Source organism: Ornithodoros turicata, chromosome 1 (genome assembly GCF_037126465.1).
Source record: "Ornithodoros turicata isolate Travis chromosome 1, ASM3712646v1, whole genome shotgun sequence".
Classification (NCBI taxonomy): Eukaryota; Metazoa; Arthropoda; class Arachnida; order Ixodida; family Argasidae; genus Ornithodoros; species Ornithodoros turicata.
Genome location: NC_088201.1, coordinates 168,789,613 through 168,807,166, shown reverse-complemented (window position 1 = coordinate 168,807,166; position 17,554 = coordinate 168,789,613). Strand labels below are relative to the sequence as shown.

The 17,554-nt window shown below is 50.4% G+C and overlaps 18 non-coding genes across 18 annotated transcripts; all 18 read left to right on the top strand.

The window, feature by feature from the left end:
• The first annotated feature begins 4,550 nt into the window (after positions 1 to 4,550).
• LOC135379912 (U5 spliceosomal RNA) lies at positions 4,551 to 4,672 on the top strand. Its single transcript, XR_010419360.1, has one exon. It is a non-coding gene; the product is annotated as a U5 spliceosomal RNA (small nuclear RNA).
• Positions 4,673 to 4,967: 295 nt separating this feature from the next.
• Positions 4,968 to 5,089, top strand: LOC135379910 (U5 spliceosomal RNA). The gene has a single exon (XR_010419359.1). It is a non-coding gene; the product is annotated as a U5 spliceosomal RNA (small nuclear RNA).
• A 295-nt stretch (positions 5,090 to 5,384) lies between these two features.
• Positions 5,385 to 5,506, top strand: LOC135379909 (U5 spliceosomal RNA). Its single transcript, XR_010419358.1, has one exon. It is a non-coding gene; the product is annotated as a U5 spliceosomal RNA (small nuclear RNA).
• Positions 5,507 to 5,801: 295 nt separating this feature from the next.
• Positions 5,802 to 5,923, top strand: LOC135379450 (U5 spliceosomal RNA). The gene has a single exon (XR_010418942.1). It is a non-coding gene; the product is annotated as a U5 spliceosomal RNA (small nuclear RNA).
• A 295-nt stretch (positions 5,924 to 6,218) lies between these two features.
• LOC135379908 (U5 spliceosomal RNA) lies at positions 6,219 to 6,340 on the top strand. The gene has a single exon (XR_010419357.1). It is a non-coding gene; the product is annotated as a U5 spliceosomal RNA (small nuclear RNA).
• Positions 6,341 to 6,635: 295 nt separating this feature from the next.
• LOC135379449 (U5 spliceosomal RNA) lies at positions 6,636 to 6,757 on the top strand. Its single transcript, XR_010418941.1, has one exon. It is a non-coding gene; the product is annotated as a U5 spliceosomal RNA (small nuclear RNA).
• Positions 6,758 to 7,052: 295 nt separating this feature from the next.
• LOC135379907 (U5 spliceosomal RNA) lies at positions 7,053 to 7,174 on the top strand. The gene has a single exon (XR_010419356.1). It is a non-coding gene; the product is annotated as a U5 spliceosomal RNA (small nuclear RNA).
• Positions 7,175 to 7,469: 295 nt separating this feature from the next.
• Positions 7,470 to 7,591, top strand: LOC135379906 (U5 spliceosomal RNA). The gene has a single exon (XR_010419355.1). It is a non-coding gene; the product is annotated as a U5 spliceosomal RNA (small nuclear RNA).
• Positions 7,592 to 7,886: 295 nt separating this feature from the next.
• LOC135379905 (U5 spliceosomal RNA) lies at positions 7,887 to 8,008 on the top strand. The gene has a single exon (XR_010419354.1). It is a non-coding gene; the product is annotated as a U5 spliceosomal RNA (small nuclear RNA).
• Positions 8,009 to 8,303: 295 nt separating this feature from the next.
• Positions 8,304 to 8,425, top strand: LOC135379904 (U5 spliceosomal RNA). Its single transcript, XR_010419353.1, has one exon. It is a non-coding gene; the product is annotated as a U5 spliceosomal RNA (small nuclear RNA).
• Positions 8,426 to 8,720: 295 nt separating this feature from the next.
• LOC135379903 (U5 spliceosomal RNA) lies at positions 8,721 to 8,842 on the top strand. Its single transcript, XR_010419352.1, has one exon. It is a non-coding gene; the product is annotated as a U5 spliceosomal RNA (small nuclear RNA).
• Positions 8,843 to 9,137: 295 nt separating this feature from the next.
• On the top strand, positions 9,138 to 9,259 carry LOC135379902 (U5 spliceosomal RNA). Its single transcript, XR_010419351.1, has one exon. It is a non-coding gene; the product is annotated as a U5 spliceosomal RNA (small nuclear RNA).
• A 295-nt stretch (positions 9,260 to 9,554) lies between these two features.
• LOC135379901 (U5 spliceosomal RNA) lies at positions 9,555 to 9,676 on the top strand. The gene has a single exon (XR_010419350.1). It is a non-coding gene; the product is annotated as a U5 spliceosomal RNA (small nuclear RNA).
• Positions 9,677 to 9,971: 295 nt separating this feature from the next.
• Positions 9,972 to 10,093, top strand: LOC135379898 (U5 spliceosomal RNA). The gene has a single exon (XR_010419349.1). It is a non-coding gene; the product is annotated as a U5 spliceosomal RNA (small nuclear RNA).
• A 295-nt stretch (positions 10,094 to 10,388) lies between these two features.
• LOC135379897 (U5 spliceosomal RNA) lies at positions 10,389 to 10,510 on the top strand. Its single transcript, XR_010419348.1, has one exon. It is a non-coding gene; the product is annotated as a U5 spliceosomal RNA (small nuclear RNA).
• A 295-nt stretch (positions 10,511 to 10,805) lies between these two features.
• LOC135379896 (U5 spliceosomal RNA) lies at positions 10,806 to 10,927 on the top strand. Its single transcript, XR_010419347.1, has one exon. It is a non-coding gene; the product is annotated as a U5 spliceosomal RNA (small nuclear RNA).
• A 5,856-nt stretch (positions 10,928 to 16,783) lies between these two features.
• On the top strand, positions 16,784 to 16,905 carry LOC135379895 (U5 spliceosomal RNA). The gene has a single exon (XR_010419346.1). It is a non-coding gene; the product is annotated as a U5 spliceosomal RNA (small nuclear RNA).
• A 295-nt stretch (positions 16,906 to 17,200) lies between these two features.
• Positions 17,201 to 17,322, top strand: LOC135379894 (U5 spliceosomal RNA). The gene has a single exon (XR_010419345.1). It is a non-coding gene; the product is annotated as a U5 spliceosomal RNA (small nuclear RNA).
• The last annotated feature ends 232 nt before the right edge of the window (positions 17,323 to 17,554 follow it).

Sequence of the window (17,554 nt, the reverse complement as noted above, 5' to 3'; positions counted from 1 at the left end):
CCGTAGAACCTCTCCTAGAGGAGGTGAGCTCGTACGCAGCAAGCGAAGGATCTGACGTCCCACTGGTCATTGACGAAGGTCATACAGATGAAGATACGTCACACGTACCAAGCTCGTCAGATGGGGACGCCGACGAAGTCTTGCTGCCAGCGAAGAGACCACACATTTCGAGTGATTCACAAGAGTCTTCCTCTCTAACTCAGGAGGAACGTTGGCAGACCGTCGGAAGAGGGGGAGCACGGAAGAAGGCTGACAGCAAGAAGTTGAGACAGAACGTCGACCGTTCTGCCTCATCCCCATCCTCTTAGCCCGCACATAATGAAAGTCCTCACGCTAAATGTCAGAGGGTTGCGACAGCACCGAAAGCAGCGGATGCTAGGATCTCTGCTGGAGTCTTTGGAAGTGCATGTGGCCTGTCTTCAAGAAACTCATTTTTGTAGCCTCCAGGAAGCAAGGGAGTTTGCACGAACAGTTGACGTTGAAGGTTTCTTCAGCTTTGGCACTTCGAGATCAAAGGGAGTGGCCATTCTCATCACGAAGCGATTTTCAGGCAGGGTGTTACGCCACTCCTTCGATTTCGATGGAAGGATTGTGTCTGTCGACCTGTCGCTACAAGGACGTGTCACTCGTCTTGTCACCGTTTACGCCCCGACGGAGTACCAAGCGCGCGACGACTTCTTCCGTCAGGTCGACCCTTATCTACTCGGCAAGAAGAATGCGATTCTTACGGGCGACTTCAACTGTGTCCTAGACGACATACATGATAGAAGAGGAGGCACTCAGAGACAACAGCCATGGAAGTCGAAGGAGCTCAGGCGTCTTGTTCAGGCATTGGACCTCAAAGATGCGTGGACATACATGCATGGCACTACTGAAGGCTTCACCTTCAGGGCGGGAGAACGGCATGTGAGGCTCGACCGTTTCTACGTGACAAGACCTGTGGAAGGCCTTGTCTCCGATTGCACCTTGGTACAGGTCGGCACTTCCGCCTCTTTCTTCTCGGATCATAAGGCCTTAGTTATGGATTTTCGTGACCCGGAGGGCTTCGGGCCGCAACCTACGCCGTGGCGCCTAAACGTGTCTCTCCTTGAAGATGACAGGGTGGTCGCAGACGTCCGTGAATTCCTCGAGACAAGGATGGAGGAAGACCATACGCTCGAGTGGTGGGAAAGCGTGAAAGAAGGCGTTCGAAACATTTTCAAGAGGTGGGGAAAATTGCGTGCTCAGGAGCGCCGGCGGGACATCAAAGTACTCCAAGTCGGTCTCCGTGGCCTTCTGGAATTGGGTCTCTCTTCTCAAGAGGAAGTTTCCGCCTTCAAGGAGTTGCAGGCAGAGCTCTCCGCTCTCTTATGTTACAAGGCGCAGGGGTGGTCAGCAGCGTGTAATCATCAGGGTGTGACTTTCCCCCGAGGACACGCACGAATGAACATTCCGATAACAGATCGCTCGGCACCCGTGCAGTTGCACCGTTTGAACAGAGAAGACGGGTCGACGGCAACCTCTATCGAGGACCTGGTGGAGACCTGCCGCAGCTTCTACGCTAGTCTGTTTGCATGCAAGCCTGTGGACACTTCACTCTGGGAGGACGTCTGCAGTGATTATCAGAGCCTTACTGAAGACCAGTCAGCTGATTTGGATTTTGATATCAGTATCGCCGAACTACATCAGGCCGCCAAGGCAATGAGGAAGGGGAAAACGCCAGGGTCAGACGGCCTCCCCATTGAGTTCTATCTCCGCTTTTGGGATCGCCTCGGAGCACCCCTCAGGGACGTCTATGCCTCTGCTATCGAACGGGGTGTTCTCCATCCCTCAGCACGATGCGGTATCATTAAGCTTCTATGCAAAGACCCCTCGCGCTCAGAAGATCTTTCCGCATGGCGCCCCATAACATTGCTAAACACCGATTATAAGCTCTTCGCAAAGGTGCTCCAGCAACGCCTAGCGCGAGTGATTGATATAGTCATTTCCCCTTCCCAAGCCTGTTCCGTCCCAGGCCGAAGTATACAGCAGCATCTCTTCGCGTTGCGTGATATCTTCTACTGGGTGGCGGACCGACAGTCGTCTGCACTGGTCGCGTCGTTCGACCAGGAGAAGGCCTTCGACCGGGTGGCACACGAATTCCTGTTCTTCATCCTAAACCGGGTTGGTTTCGGCGAACGCTTTCAACGTTTCGTCCGGCTGCTCTACACCGGTGCTGTCAGCCGAGTGTTGGTGAACGGAAGGCCCTCTGCTGAGTTCAACGTGCAGTCTGGGGTGCGCCAGGGGTGTCCCCTATCCCCACTGCTCTACATTCTGGTTTTCGAAGCGGCTATCCGGATGCTGTCAAGGAAGAACCTCATACCTCGCCTTCCCGTTCCTGGAAGTGACCGTTTCCCCACGCTCTTCTCCTTCGCCGACGACTTGACGGTGTGCCTGCCGTCCGCCGCAGCAATCGAGCAGGTCCTGCTTTGCCTAGACAAGTACGGCCGTGCCTCCGGTGCCAGGGTGAACGAGCGCAAGTCATCCGTGCTCGCCATCGGAGCGGACTTCCCTTACAGGGATGCATACGGGATACCTGTCAGAGACTCCTGCCGAATCCTTGGAATCCGGTTCAACAGGTCAGGTCCCTTGACTAGTAACTGGGAGATAGCTCTGCGTGACACCGCTCGTCTTCTTGCCTCGCTCTCAACAACACCGGTACGCTTCCGGGAGCGCGCCGACGTGGTGTCTCGACGTGTTTGCTCGAGGTTCTGGTTTTTCGGGACGGCCTTCCAGCCGTCGACAGCAGCTGCGCGACGAGCAAATAGCCTGACCTTCCGATTTTTCTGGAATGGTCGCCCTGAACGGGTGCAGAGGGCTCTTATGCTGAGGCCACCCGCGATGGGAGGGTGGCGGTTTCCGGATGTGCGTCTTTTCTGCGCCGCCCTGGGTCTTGCGTCCCTCTTTGCTATCCTTCGGGACACGAGCCATATCGCCCATGATCTCGCCATCTTCTTTACGGGAACATACATCCGAGATTTCGGCGGTTCCTTCGACTGCACGCGCCCCCACACCGAGCGTCTGCCGACTTTCTACCGTCTCATGCGGCAGCACGCCCTGCGAATACGTCAGCACTTCCCCGACTTGGACTTCCCCTCGTGGCCAATGAGGCAGCTGTATGAAGCTTTGTGTGACATCAGCTTCCCGATCTCGTCATCTCAGCAGACGGAGAATAGGAGCCGCATCGTGTCCCGCCTGGTCGAGGACTCACGGGTCGACATCATGTGGCAACTCTCTCACCAGGTGCTGCCTATAAGAGAACGCCTCTTGAGGTTCAGGATTTCACGGACTGACAGCTGCGTAGTTTGCGGGGCTGTAGAAACGCATCAGCACCTGTTTCATGAGTGCCTAAACGCGGCCGCCATGTGGCGAAGAGTGGCAGACATTTACAGGCTACCAGCAGTATGTTTCGACACGGTGCGGTTCCTGGATCCTATACCTGTGCCCAGCAGGAAGGAACCGGCCTTCGTGCTTCTAGTGTCAGAGGTCTGCTACCAGCTCTGGTGTGCCAGGACTCGCTCCGTCTATGGGGCGCAGCCAACAACCCTGGTCAATTTGATGATGGCTTGCCGCATCGCGCTCAGGACTCGCTTGCAGGCCGACCTTAGGCGGCTCGGCCGAGACGGATTCCGGCGCCGGTGGAGGAGCCATTGTAATCTCTTTGTACTCACCAATGGTGAAATCATCATCAAATTATGATTCGGCCAGGACCGCTCACTGAACTGTCTTCGCTGTGTTGTGCTTTTCTGTGCATGAGTAGGCCTACTCACCTAACGTTGTATAGTGCTGTATAGTGTATAGTGTTGTGGTGTATAGTGTTTTGTATAGTGTGTGTGTTGTAGTGTGAAGTGTGGTATATCGTACAATGTAGAATAATGTAAGGTATAATATAGCGTACAGCGTGTAGTGTAGTGTGGTGCAGTGGTATTGTATTGTATGGTATTGTATTGTATGGTATTGTACAGAGACGCTTGTAGTGTGGTGCAGTGGTATTGTATTGTATGGTATTGTATTGTATGGTATTGTACAGAGACGCTTGTTGAGAGTTGCCGGTTTATTCATTGTATATTAGTTGGCAATGTGTGGTTCCTTTGTGCATGCGGGTTTTTGCTATCTTTGGTCTAGGCTTTAGGTCTTTGTTTACTCATTAAATACTCATTTACTAAAGATCACCGTGGAGGGGGACAGCACAATGAGCTTCTAGACAATTTTTGATAGGCCTAACCCGTTTGGGGAAGGCTACATCATTCAATTCAAAGAGAAAACATGCGTCCAGGTCGGACGTGTCCTGACCGGCCACACCCCCAGCCCAAAACAGATAAAAGAAATAGAGGAAAAGAAAGAAAACAAAATTTAAAAAATTCAAAGAGAAAACATGCGTCCAGGTCGGACGTGTCCTGACCGGCCACACCCGGACCCCCAAAACAAGTCAAACAAATAAAGGAAAAGAAAGAGAGAGAGACGGGACTCCACCACTTTGCGTCTCATATGTTTTAAATAGGGCATCGACGAACGTGGAAAATTCAGGACATATGCTCTGGTCTCCCTTCAAATCCGCGTATTGATCTTTCGCCTTTTACTAAAGATCACCGTGGAGGGGGACAGCACAATGAGCTTCTAGACAATTTTTGATAGGCCTAACCCGTTTGGGGAAGGCTACATCATTCAATTCAAAGAGAAAACATGCGTCCAGGTCGGACGTGTCCTGACCGGCCACACCCCCAGCCCAAAACAGATAAAAGAAATAGAGGAAAAGAAAGAAAACAAAATTTAAAAAATTCAAAGAGAAAACATGCGTCCAGGTCGGACGTGTCCTGACCGGCCACACCCGGACCCCCAAAACAAGTCAAACAAATAAAGGAAAAGAAAGAGAGAGAGACGGGACTCCACCACTTTGCGTCTCATATGTTTTAAATAGGGCATCGACGAACGTGGAAAATTCAGGACATATGCTCTGGTCTCCCTTCAAATCCGCGTATTGATCTTTCGCCTTTTACTAAAGATCACCGTGGAGGGGGACAGCACAATGAGCTTCTAGACAATTTTTGATAGGCCTAACCCGTTTGGGGAAGGCTACATCATTCAATTCAAAGAGAAAACATGCGTCCAGGTCGGACGTGTCCTGACCGGCCACACCCCCAGCCCAAAACAGATAAAAGAAATAGAGGAAAAGAAAGAAAACAAAATTTAAAAAATTCAAAGAGAAAACATGCGTCCAGGTCGGACGTGTCCTGACCGGCCACACCCGGACCCCCAAAACAAGTCAAACAAATAAAGGAAAAGAAAGAGAGAGAGACGGGACTCCACCACTTTGCGTCTCATATGTTTTAAATAGGGCATCGACGAACGTGGAAAATTCAGGACATATGCTCTGGTCTCCCTTCAAATCCGCGTATTGATCTTTCGCCTTTTACTAAAGATCACCGTGGAGGGGGACAGCACAATGAGCTTCTAGACAATTTTTGATAGGCCTAACCCGTTTGGGGAAGGCTACATCATTCAATTCAAAGAGAAAACATGCGTCCAGGTCGGACGTGTCCTGACCGGCCACACCCCCAGCCCAAAACAGATAAAAGAAATAGAGGAAAAGAAAGAAAACAAAATTTAAAAAATTCAAAGAGAAAACATGCGTCCAGGTCGGACGTGTCCTGACCGGCCACACCCGGACCCCCAAAACAAGTCAAACAAATAAAGGAAAAGAAAGAGAGAGAGACGGGACTCCACCACTTTGCGTCTCATATGTTTTAAATAGGGCATCGACGAACGTGGAAAATTCAGGACATATGCTCTGGTGTCCCTTCAAATCCGCGTATTGATCTTTCGCCTTTTACTAAAGATCACCGTGGAGGGGGACAGCACAATGAGCTTCTAGACAATTTTTGATAGGCCTAACCCGTTTGGGGAAGGCTACATCATTCAATTCAAAGAGAAAACATGCGTCCAGGTCGGACGTGTCCTGACCGGCCACACCCCCAGCCCAAAACAGATAAAAGAAATAGAGGAAAAGAAAGAAAACAAAATTTAAAAAATTCAAAGAGAAAACATGCGTCCAGGTCGGACGTGTCCTGACCGGCCACACCCGGACCCCCAAAACAAGTCAAACAAATAAAGGAAAAGAAAGAGAGAGAGACGGGACTCCACCACTTTGCGTCTCATATGTTTTAAATAGGGCATCGACGAACGTGGAAAATTCAGGACATATGCTCTGGTCTCCCTTCAAATCCGCGTATTGATCTTTCGCCTTTTACTAAAGATCACCGTGGAGGGGGACAGCACAATGAGCTTCTAGACAATTTTTGATAGGCCTAACCCGTTTGGGGAAGGCTACATCATTCAATTCAAAGAGAAAACATGCGTCCAGGTCGGACGTGTCCTGACCGGCCACACCCCCAGCCCAAAACAGATAAAAGAAATAGAGGAAAAGAAAGAAAACAAAATTTAAAAAATTCAAAGAGAAAACATGCGTCCAGGTCGGACGTGTCCTGACCGGCCACACCCGGACCCCCAAAACAAGTCAAACAAATAAAGGAAAAGAAAGAGAGAGAGACGGGACTCCACCACTTTGCGTCTCATATGTTTTAAATAGGGCATCGACGAACGTGGAAAATTCAGGACATATGCTCTGGTGTCCCTTCAAATCCGCGTATTGATCTTTCGCCTTTTACTAAAGATCACCGTGGAGGGGGACAGCACAATGAGCTTCTAGACAATTTTTGATAGGCCTAACCCGTTTGGGGAAGGCTACATCATTCAATTCAAAGAGAAAACATGCGTCCAGGTCGGACGTGTCCTGACCGGCCACACCCCCAGCCCAAAACAGATAAAAGAAATAGAGGAAAAGAAAGAAAACAAAATTTAAAAAATTCAAAGAGAAAACATGCGTCCAGGTCGGACGTGTCCTGACCGGCCACACCCGGACCCCCAAAACAAGTCAAACAAATAAAGGAAAAGAAAGAGAGAGAGACGGGACTCCACCACTTTGCGTCTCATATGTTTTAAATAGGGCATCGACGAACGTGGAAAATTCAGGACATATGCTCTGGTCTCCCTTCAAATCCGCGTATTGATCTTTCGCCTTTTACTAAAGATCACCGTGGAGGGGGACAGCACAATGAGCTTCTAGACAATTTTTGATAGGCCTAACCCGTTTGGGGAAGGCTACATCATTCAATTCAAAGAGAAAACATGCGTCCAGGTCGGACGTGTCCTGACCGGCCACACCCCCAGCCCAAAACAGATAAAAGAAATAGAGGAAAAGAAAGAAAACAAAATTTAAAAAATTCAAAGAGAAAACATGCGTCCAGGTCGGACGTGTCCTGACCGGCCACACCCGGACCCCCAAAACAAGTCAAACAAATAAAGGAAAAGAAAGAGAGAGAGACGGGACTCCACCACTTTGCGTCTCATATGTTTTAAATAGGGCATCGACGAACGTGGAAAATTCAGGACATATGCTCTGGTCTCCCTTCAAATCCGCGTATTGATCTTTCGCCTTTTACTAAAGATCACCGTGGAGGGGGACAGCACAATGAGCTTCTAGACAATTTTTGATAGGCCTAACCCGTTTGGGGAAGGCTACATCATTCAATTCAAAGAGAAAACATGCGTCCAGGTCGGACGTGTCCTGACCGGCCACACCCCCAGCCCAAAACAGATAAAAGAAATAGAGGAAAAGAAAGAAAACAAAATTTAAAAAATTCAAAGAGAAAACATGCGTCCAGGTCGGACGTGTCCTGACCGGCCACACCCGGACCCCCAAAACAAGTCAAACAAATAAAGGAAAAGAAAGAGAGAGAGACGGGACTCCACCACTTTGCGTCTCATATGTTTTAAATAGGGCATCGACGAACGTGGAAAATTCAGGACATATGCTCTGGTCTCCCTTCAAATCCGCGTATTGATCTTTCGCCTTTTACTAAAGATCACCGTGGAGGGGGACAGCACAATGAGCTTCTAGACAATTTTTGATAGGCCTAACCCGTTTGGGGAAGGCTACATCATTCAATTCAAAGAGAAAACATGCGTCCAGGTCGGACGTGTCCTGACCGGCCACACCCCCAGCCCAAAACAGATAAAAGAAATAGAGGAAAAGAAAGAAAACAAAATTTAAAAAATTCAAAGAGAAAACATGCGTCCAGGTCGGACGTGTCCTGACCGGCCACACCCGGACCCCCAAAACAAGTCAAACAAATAAAGGAAAAGAAAGAGAGAGAGACGGGACTCCACCACTTTGCGTCTCATATGTTTTAAATAGGGCATCGACGAACGTGGAAAATTCAGGACATATGCTCTGGTCTCCCTTCAAATCCGCGTATTGATCTTTCGCCTTTTACTAAAGATCACCGTGGAGGGGGACAGCACAATGAGCTTCTAGACAATTTTTGATAGGCCTAACCCGTTTGGGGAAGGCTACATCATTCAATTCAAAGAGAAAACATGCGTCCAGGTCGGACGTGTCCTGACCGGCCACACCCCCAGCCCAAAACAGATAAAAGAAATAGAGGAAAAGAAAGAAAACAAAATTTAAAAAATTCAAAGAGAAAACATGCGTCCAGGTCGGACGTGTCCTGACCGGCCACACCCGGACCCCCAAAACAAGTCAAACAAATAAAGGAAAAGAAAGAGAGAGAGACGGGACTCCACCACTTTGCGTCTCATATGTTTTAAATAGGGCATCGACGAACGTGGAAAATTCAGGACATATGCTCTGGTCTCCCTTCAAATCCGCGTATTGATCTTTCGCCTTTTACTAAAGATCACCGTGGAGGGGGACAGCACAATGAGCTTCTAGACAATTTTTGATAGGCCTAACCCGTTTGGGGAAGGCTACATCATTCAATTCAAAGAGAAAACATGCGTCCAGGTCGGACGTGTCCTGACCGGCCACACCCCCAGCCCAAAACAGATAAAAGAAATAGAGGAAAAGAAAGAAAACAAAATTTAAAAAATTCAAAGAGAAAACATGCGTCCAGGTCGGACGTGTCCTGACCGGCCACACCCGGACCCCCAAAACAAGTCAAACAAATAAAGGAAAAGAAAGAGAGAGAGACGGGACTCCACCACTTTGCGTCTCATATGTTTTAAATAGGGCATCGACGAACGTGGAAAATTCAGGACATATGCTCTGGTCTCCCTTCAAATCCGCGTATTGATCTTTCGCCTTTTACTAAAGATCACCGTGGAGGGGGACAGCACAATGAGCTTCTAGACAATTTTTGATAGGCCTAACCCGTTTGGGGAAGGCTACATCATTCAATTCAAAGAGAAAACATGCGTCCAGGTCGGACGTGTCCTGACCGGCCACACCCCCAGCCCAAAACAGATAAAAGAAATAGAGGAAAAGAAAGAAAACAAAATTTAAAAAATTCAAAGAGAAAACATGCGTCCAGGTCGGACGTGTCCTGACCGGCCACACCCGGACCCCCAAAACAAGTCAAACAAATAAAGGAAAAGAAAGAGAGAGAGACGGGACTCCACCACTTTGCGTCTCATATGTTTTAAATAGGGCATCGACGAACGTGGAAAATTCAGGACATATGCTCTGGTCTCCCTTCAAATCCGCGTATTGATCTTTCGCCTTTTACTAAAGATCACCGTGGAGGGGGACAGCACAATGAGCTTCTAGACAATTTTTGATAGGCCTAACCCGTTTGGGGAAGGCTACATCATTCAATTCAAAGAGAAAACATGCGTCCAGGTCGGACGTGTCCTGACCGGCCACACCCCCAGCCCAAAACAGATAAAAGAAATAGAGGAAAAGAAAGAAAACAAAATTTAAAAAATTCAAAGAGAAAACATGCGTCCAGGTCGGACGTGTCCTGACCGGCCACACCCGGACCCCCAAAACAAGTCAAACAAATAAAGGAAAAGAAAGAGAGAGAGACGGGACTCCACCACTTTGCGTCTCATATGTTTTAAATAGGGCATCGACGAACGTGGAAAATTCAGGACATATGCTCTGGTCTCCCTTCAAATCCGCGTATTGATCTTTCGCCTTTTACTAAAGATCACCGTGGAGGGGGACAGCACAATGAGCTTCTAGACAATTTTTGATAGGCCTAACCCGTTTGGGGAAGGCTACATCATTCAATTCAAAGAGAAAACATGCGTCCAGGTCGGACGTGTCCTGACCGGCCACACCCCCAGCCCAAAACAGATAAAAGAAATAGAGGAAAAGAAAGAAAACAAAATTTAAAAAATTCAAAGAGAAAACATGCGTCCAGGTCGGACGTGTCCTGACCGGCCACACCCGGACCCCCAAAACAAGTCAAACAAATAAAGGAAAAGAAAGAGAGAGAGACGGGACTCCACCACTTTGCGTCTCATATGTTTTAAATAGGGCATCGACGAACGTGGAAAATTCAGGACATATGCTCTGGTCTCCCTTCAAATCCGCGTATTGATCTTTCGCCTTTTACTAAAGATCACCGTGGAGGGGGACAGCACAATGAGCTTCTAGACAATTTTTGATAGGCCTAACCCGTTTGGGGAAGGCTACATCATTCAATTCAAAGAGAAAACATGCGTCCAGGTCGGACGTGTCCTGACCGGCCACACCCCCAGCCCAAAACAGATAAAAGAAATAGAGGAAAAGAAAGAAAACAAAATTTAAAAAATTCAAAGAGAAAACATGCGTCCAGGTCGGACGTGTCCTGACCGGCCACACCCGGACCCCCAAAACAAGTCAAACAAATAAAGGAAAAGAAAGAGAGAGAGACGGGACTCCACCACTTTGCGTCTCATATGTTTTAAATAGGGCATCGACGAACGTGGAAAATTCAGGACATATGCTCTGGTCTCCCTTCAAATCCGCGTATTGATCTTTCGCCTTTTACTAAAGATCACCGTGGAGGGGGACAGCACAATGAGCTTCTAGACAATTTTTGATAGGCCTAACCCGTTTGGGGAAGGCTACATCATTCAATTCAAAGAGAAAACATGCGTCCAGGTCGGACGTGTCCTGACCGGCCACACCCCCAGCCCAAAACAGATAAAAGAAATAGAGGAAAAGAAAGAAAACAAAATTTAAAAAATTCAAAGAGAAAACATGCGTCCAGGTCGGACGTGTCCTGACCGGCCACACCCGGACCCCCAAAACAAGTCAAACAAATAAAGGAAAAGAAAGAGAGAGAGACGGGACTCCACCACTTTGCGTCTCATATGTTTTAAATAGGGCATCGACGAACGTGGAAAATTCAGGACATATGCTCTGGTCTCCCTTCAAATCCGCGTATTGATCTTTCGCCTTTTACTAAAGACGACGACGACGATCGTTCGATCAGCTGTATTTTCACAGAGCTCTCTTCAAAGTACGATTTCTGCCAAATCCTTGGCCCTTTGACCGCCAGTCTTTGTTGCAACGCCCCGCCATGGGTTCCGGTGGGTTCCCTCAGGAGGTGGCGGAGCAGCTCCGTCAAGACATGACCTTCTTCTTGCATACCGAGCCATCGGTTAGAATAAGGCAAGTCCTAGATGCGATTCTTGCGATCATTCCCCTTCGCGAGTTTCGCGGTGTTCGTACCCCGAGCCCGGGGAAGTATTATGTGACGGTCCACACGATGCGGGCCGTGGATGTTCTACGCGCCCAAGGTTCTCTGGTCATTGGGAGCAAGAACTACCCGTTGGTGTCGTTGGCATCTTCAATGAAGGTCGTCACGGTACTTCATCTTCCAATGGAGCTACCCGACGAGGACCTAGACCAAGTAATGTCGAGGTTCGGCAGGGTCATCAAGTCCCACCGCGAGAAGTTCAGGGAATTGCCCACTCTGGAGACGGGGGTACGGAAGGTGCTCCTCGAAGTGTCGAAGGAAGTTCCCAACTTCATCACCGTTCGGGGCTTCCAGGCGATGTGCCTCTACTCGGGTATGCGTCGGCTGTGCCGACGTTGCAGCCAGGAAGGCCATTTAGCCACCGATTGTGCAACACCCCGGTGCAGACGGTGCGGTGCGTACGGTCATGAGGCTGCTTCTTGTGAAGAACGGTGCCGGAAGTGCGGCGCAGATCATTGGACAAGCCGCTGCCGAGTTACGACATACGCTAGTGTGACGAATGACACCGCTATGCTTGTTGAGGACGAAGGATCCGACGTTCCTCTTGACCTACGACAGGAGCTCCGTCAGGATTCGAGTCTGCTAGAGGGGGAGGAGGAGGTGCGTCAAGTGCCTGTGAACGTGAGAAAGGTGGCCGCCACTGCGACCCCCTGTGAGACCCAAGCTGGAGTCGGTGCCAACACATCGGCTGAAGAGGAAGTCGAGGCCTCCGCCACTGTGGAGTGCCCGGTTGTGCGCGCTACGCCTGTCACTGTCCCTGTAGAACGTCTGACTGACATCGGTTCGCAGAGTTTCAGCGAAATTTCTGATGCGCCTTTGGTTATTGACTTCGACGTCGACGTCGAGGATGTTCCAGCTCCGCTGTCACCACTCTCCGAGGGACCAGAGAGCTCCTTGGCAGTTAATCCCGCCAAGAGACCTCATATGTCCAGTGAGTCGCAAGAATCCGGCGCAGTGTCCACTAAGGGCGAGGAAGAATGGGAGACAGTAAAAGGCGCTAGGTCCCGTAGGAGAGCGGATCACAAGAAGACAAGGAACAGCGACAGGCAGTCTGTGTCCCCACTCCGCGAAGATAATGAAGATACTCACGCTTAACGTAAGAGGACTGCGTCAGCACGCGAAGCAGAGGATGTTGGGTTCGCTCCTGGTCTCCTTAGAAGTCGACGTAGCACTCCTCCAGGAAACACATTTCTCTGGCCTTTCTGAAGCAAGGGACTTCGAAAACAGAATCGGGGTGAAGGGCTACTACAGCTTCGGCAGCACAAGGTCGAGAGGAGTTGCCATCGTGCTGACCAAACGGTTTCTTGGCATAGTGTTGAGGAAGTCTTTCGATTTCGAAGGAAGGCTAATTTCAGTCGATGTGTCAGTTAGGGGTCGTGATCATCGTATTCTATCTGTGTATGCCCCAACTGACTATCAAGACAGGAACGAATTCTTCAGAGGAATTGACCCGTATCTCCATGGGAAGCGGAATGTGATTCTTGGAGGAGACTTCAACTGTGTTGTTGACGACACTGTCGACAGGACGGGTGGCACAACGAGGCATCAGCCGTGGAAGTCCAAAGAGCTGCGGCGGCTTCTTTCGGCATGCAGCCTCACCGACGCCTGGGTACACGTTTACGGTTCCACGCCGGGATTCACGTTCAGTGCTGGAGACCGCCATGTCCGTCTGGACCGCTTTTATCTTTCGGCGAGTGTGCTTGCTTCGGTCACGGACTGTGCGATTGTACAAGTCGGAACCTCAGCGCAGTTCTTTTCTGACCATAGGGCTGTTGTCCTTGAGTGCAGCGATCCCGAAGGCTTTGGTCGTCAGCCGTCGCCGTGGCGCCTCAACGTCTCCCTCTTGGAAGATGAGCGGGTTGTCACCGACGTCGGGCTGTACCTGGGGGGAAGACTACAAGAAGACCGGTCGCTTCAGTGGTGGGACAGTGTAAAGGATGGCGTGAAAGACATATTCCTCGCATGGGGGAAGAGGAAAGCAGCTGAGCGACGGAGGGACATCCGCGTGCTTCAGGTCGGTCTTCGAGCGCTACTTGAAGGTGGTCTAGCCAGTCAAGAGGAGATCTCAGCATACAAGGAATTGCAGGCTGAGCTCTCGGCTGTCCTGTGGCAGACCGCGCAAGGCTGGTCAGCGACGGATGCTCATCCTGGGCGACGATTACGCACTCCCGGGCATGTGCGGACGGCCCTCTTGGATGACCACAACTCACCCCGTGTCGAGCTTGACGAGCTGACTAAGGAAGATGGCACGACCGCGACCACGCTTGAAGACCTTCTCGGCACGTGTCGCGCCTATTACTCCCGCCTGTTCTCCGAAAGGCCCGTGGACTCTTCCCTGTGGGACGAAGTTTGCTCGAACCTCCCGAGCCTCTCGCCTGCGCAGTCCGCAGACTTAGACCTGGATATCACCATTCCTGAAGTTCTTCAGGCGGCCAAGGCCATGCGGAAGGGCAAGACCCCAGGGCCTGATGGTCTTCCTGTGGAATTTTATCTGCGCTTCTGGGGCCATCTTGGCGCGGCACTAGCAGAGGTTTACGCCATAGCCATCGATCAGGGGGTTCTTCCGGAGTCATCTCGCTGTGGGCTAATAAAGTTATTGTGCAAGGACTCATCACGCTCCAAGGACCTGTCAGCTTGGCGCCCTATCACGTTGCTAAATACGGACTACAAGCTGCTGGCCAAAGTGCTCCAGATGCGTCTCTCGCGCGTGCTTGACATTGTGATATCACCTGCTCAAGCCTGCTCGGTGCCCGGTCGAAGCATACAACAACATCTGTTCGCCATGCGAGATATTTTCTACTGGGTGGCCGACCGAAGATCATCGGCTCTTATCGTCTCTTTTGACCAGGAGAAAGCTTTCGACCGAGTGTGCCACCGCTTCCTCTTCTTCGTGCTCAACCGAGTGGGAGTTGGTGATCGCTTTGAGCATTTTGTACGCGTCCTCTATTCAGGGGCAGGAAGCAGAGTCCTCGTCAACGGAAGAGCCTCGTCGGTGTTTGAGGTGAGCTCGGGAGTGCGCCAGGGTTGTCCACTGTCCCCTCTCCTGTACGTCCTCGTTTTCGAAGTGGCAATCTCCTTGCTCTCCAAGGACAGCCTCGTGCCTCGTCTCCCTGTCCCAGGGAGCCACCGGTTCCCGACATTATTTGCCTATGCCGATGACCTGACCGTCTGTTTACCGTCACCCGGAGCTCTTCAGCAGGTTCTCGACTGCCTCGGGAAGTATAGCCGTGCCTCTGGGGCGAAGGTGAATGAGAGAAAGTCGTCCGTCCTTGCCATTGGAGATGAGTTCCCGTACACCGATGCATTCGGTATACCGGTGAAGGAGACGTGCCGCATCCTCGGCATTCATTTCAACCGACGGGGGCCCCTCATCAAGAACTGGGAACTGGCTATGCGAGATACGGCCCGCCGTATCCAGTCACTGTCTTCAGTTGCTTTAGGCTTTCGGGAGCGGGCCGAGGTCGTATCGCGCCACCTCTGCTCTCGCTTCTGGTATTTCGGCACTGCATTTCAGCCCGCAACGGTGACTGCGCGAAGAGCCAACACCATGCTCTACCAATACTTTTGGAACGGTCGTCCAGAGCGTGTACAAAGGGCGCTCATGGTGCGGCCGGCGGAGATCGGTGGCTGGCGATTCCCGGATGTGCGGCTCTTCTGTGCCGCGCTGGGTCTCGCCTCTCTTTTTGCTGTCCTTCGGGACGAGACCCATATATCGTACGACCTCGCCATCTTCTTCCTCGGCACGTCTATCAGGGACTTTGGGGGCTCTTACGACCACACCCGACCTCACACTGAGAGGCTCACGACCTTCTACAGGATCGTGAAGAAGTTTGCCGTACGCCTCCGACAGCAGCTACCGGACACGGACTTCACCACCTGGTCGGCGCGACAGCTCTACGAGGCCCTTTGTGAGGTCAGCTTCCCGGTAAACGGCGCCCAACCACAGGCGAATCGGCGATGTCTCTCGTCACCTCTCATCGAGTCCTCAACGGTGGATGTCCTGTGGCAGTTTTCGCACGAGGTCCTGCCTGTGAGGGAGAGGCTTCGCCGCTTAGGTTTGTCCCGGACGGACACGTGTGCCATATGCGGTGACGTAGAAACTCATCGCCATATATTCTACGATTGTGTTAACGCAGCAGCCCTGTGGCGCAGAGTGGCAGCGCTCTACCGGCTCCCCGGCGTCTGCTTCGACACGGTGCGTTTTCTCGATCCGCTTCCGGTGCCGAAGAGAAAGCAAGCTGCGTTCATTGTCCTGGTAGCCGAGCTCTGCTACCAGCTGTGGTGTGCGCGAACACGCTGCGTGTACGGTGCCCAGCCCGCGAGCCTTGTGAGCGTGATGATAAGTGCCCGCATCGCCCTCAAGTCGCGACTACAGGCTGAACTTCGGACGCTTGGCAGAGACTCCTTCCGCCGCCGCTGGAGGAGCCACTGTGACATGTTTGTCCTTGTGAACGGTCACATAGTGATCAAGCTGTGACCGCACCACCACACAGCTCCGAGAACGTGTTCTGTTGCGTTTGACCCAAACGGCGTGAATTAGGTTTCTTTCTGTACAGTTTGTTTCGTATATTTGCATATGTATGTATGTATGTATATTTGTATATTACCCCCTTTGTGTCCACTTTGTATATGAATTGTATGTAATACTGTATATTAATTTCGTAATACTGTATAGTTCTGCGCTTTTTAGGTGAGTGGGCCCACTCAGTTGCTAGGTTTTTTGTTGTGTGCCTCCTCTTGTATGTGTTCAGGATTTAGCGCCACTCTGTAGTCAGAGTGTTTGTGGAATGGCTCTGTTTGTTTGTTCTGTTTGTTTTGTCTGTTTACGCTTATAAATACACATTTACTAAAGATCACCGTGGAGGGGGACAGCACAATGAGCTTCTAGACAATTTTTGATAGGCCTAACCCGTTTGGGGAAGGCTACATCATTCAATTCAAAGAGAAAACATGCGTCCAGGTCGGACGTGTCCTGAGCGGCCACACCCCCAGCCCAAAACAGATAAAAGAAATAGAGGAAAAGAAAGAAAACAAAATTTAAAAAATTCAAAGAGAAAACATGCGTCCAGGTCGGACGTGTCCTGACCGGCCACACCCGGACCCCCAAAACAAGTCAAACAAATAAAGGAAAAGAAAGAGAGAGAGACGGGACTCCACCACTTTGCGTCTCATATGTTTTAAATAGGGCATCGACGAACGTGGAAAATTCAGGACATATGCTCTGGTCTCCCTTCAAATCCGCGTATTGATCTTTCGCCTTTTACTAAAGATCACCGTGGAGGGGGACAGCACAATGAGCTTCTAGACAATTTTTGATAGGCCTAACCCGTTTGGGGAAGGCTACATCATTCAATTCAAAGAGAAAACATGCGTCCAGGTCGGACGTGTCCTGACCGGCCACACCCCCAGCCCAAAACAGATAAAAGAAATAGAGGAAAAGAAAGAAAACAAAATTTAAAAAATTCAAAGAGAAAACATGCGTCCAGGTCGGACGTGTCCTGACCGGCCACACCCGGACCCCCAAAACAAGTCAAACAAATAAAGGAAAAGAAAGAGAGAGAGACGGGACTCCACCACTTTGCGTCTCATATGTTTTAAATAGGGCATCGACGAACGTGGAAAATTCAGGACATATGCTCTGGTCTCCCTTCAAATCCGCGTATTGATCTTTCGCCTTTTACTAAAGATCACCGTGGAGGGGGACAGCACAATGAGCTTCTAGACAATTTTTGATAGGCCTAACCCGTTTGGGGAAGGCTACATCATTCAATTCAAAGAGAAAACATGCGTCCAGGTCGGACGTGTCCTGACCGGCCACACCCCCAGCCCAAAACAGATAAAAGAAATAGAGGAAAAGAAAGAAAACAAAATTTAAAAAATTCAAAGAGAAAACATGCGTCCAGGTCGGACGTGTCCTGACCGGCCACACCCGGACCCCCAAAACAAGTCAAACAAATAAAGGAAAAGAAAGAGAGAGAGACGGGACT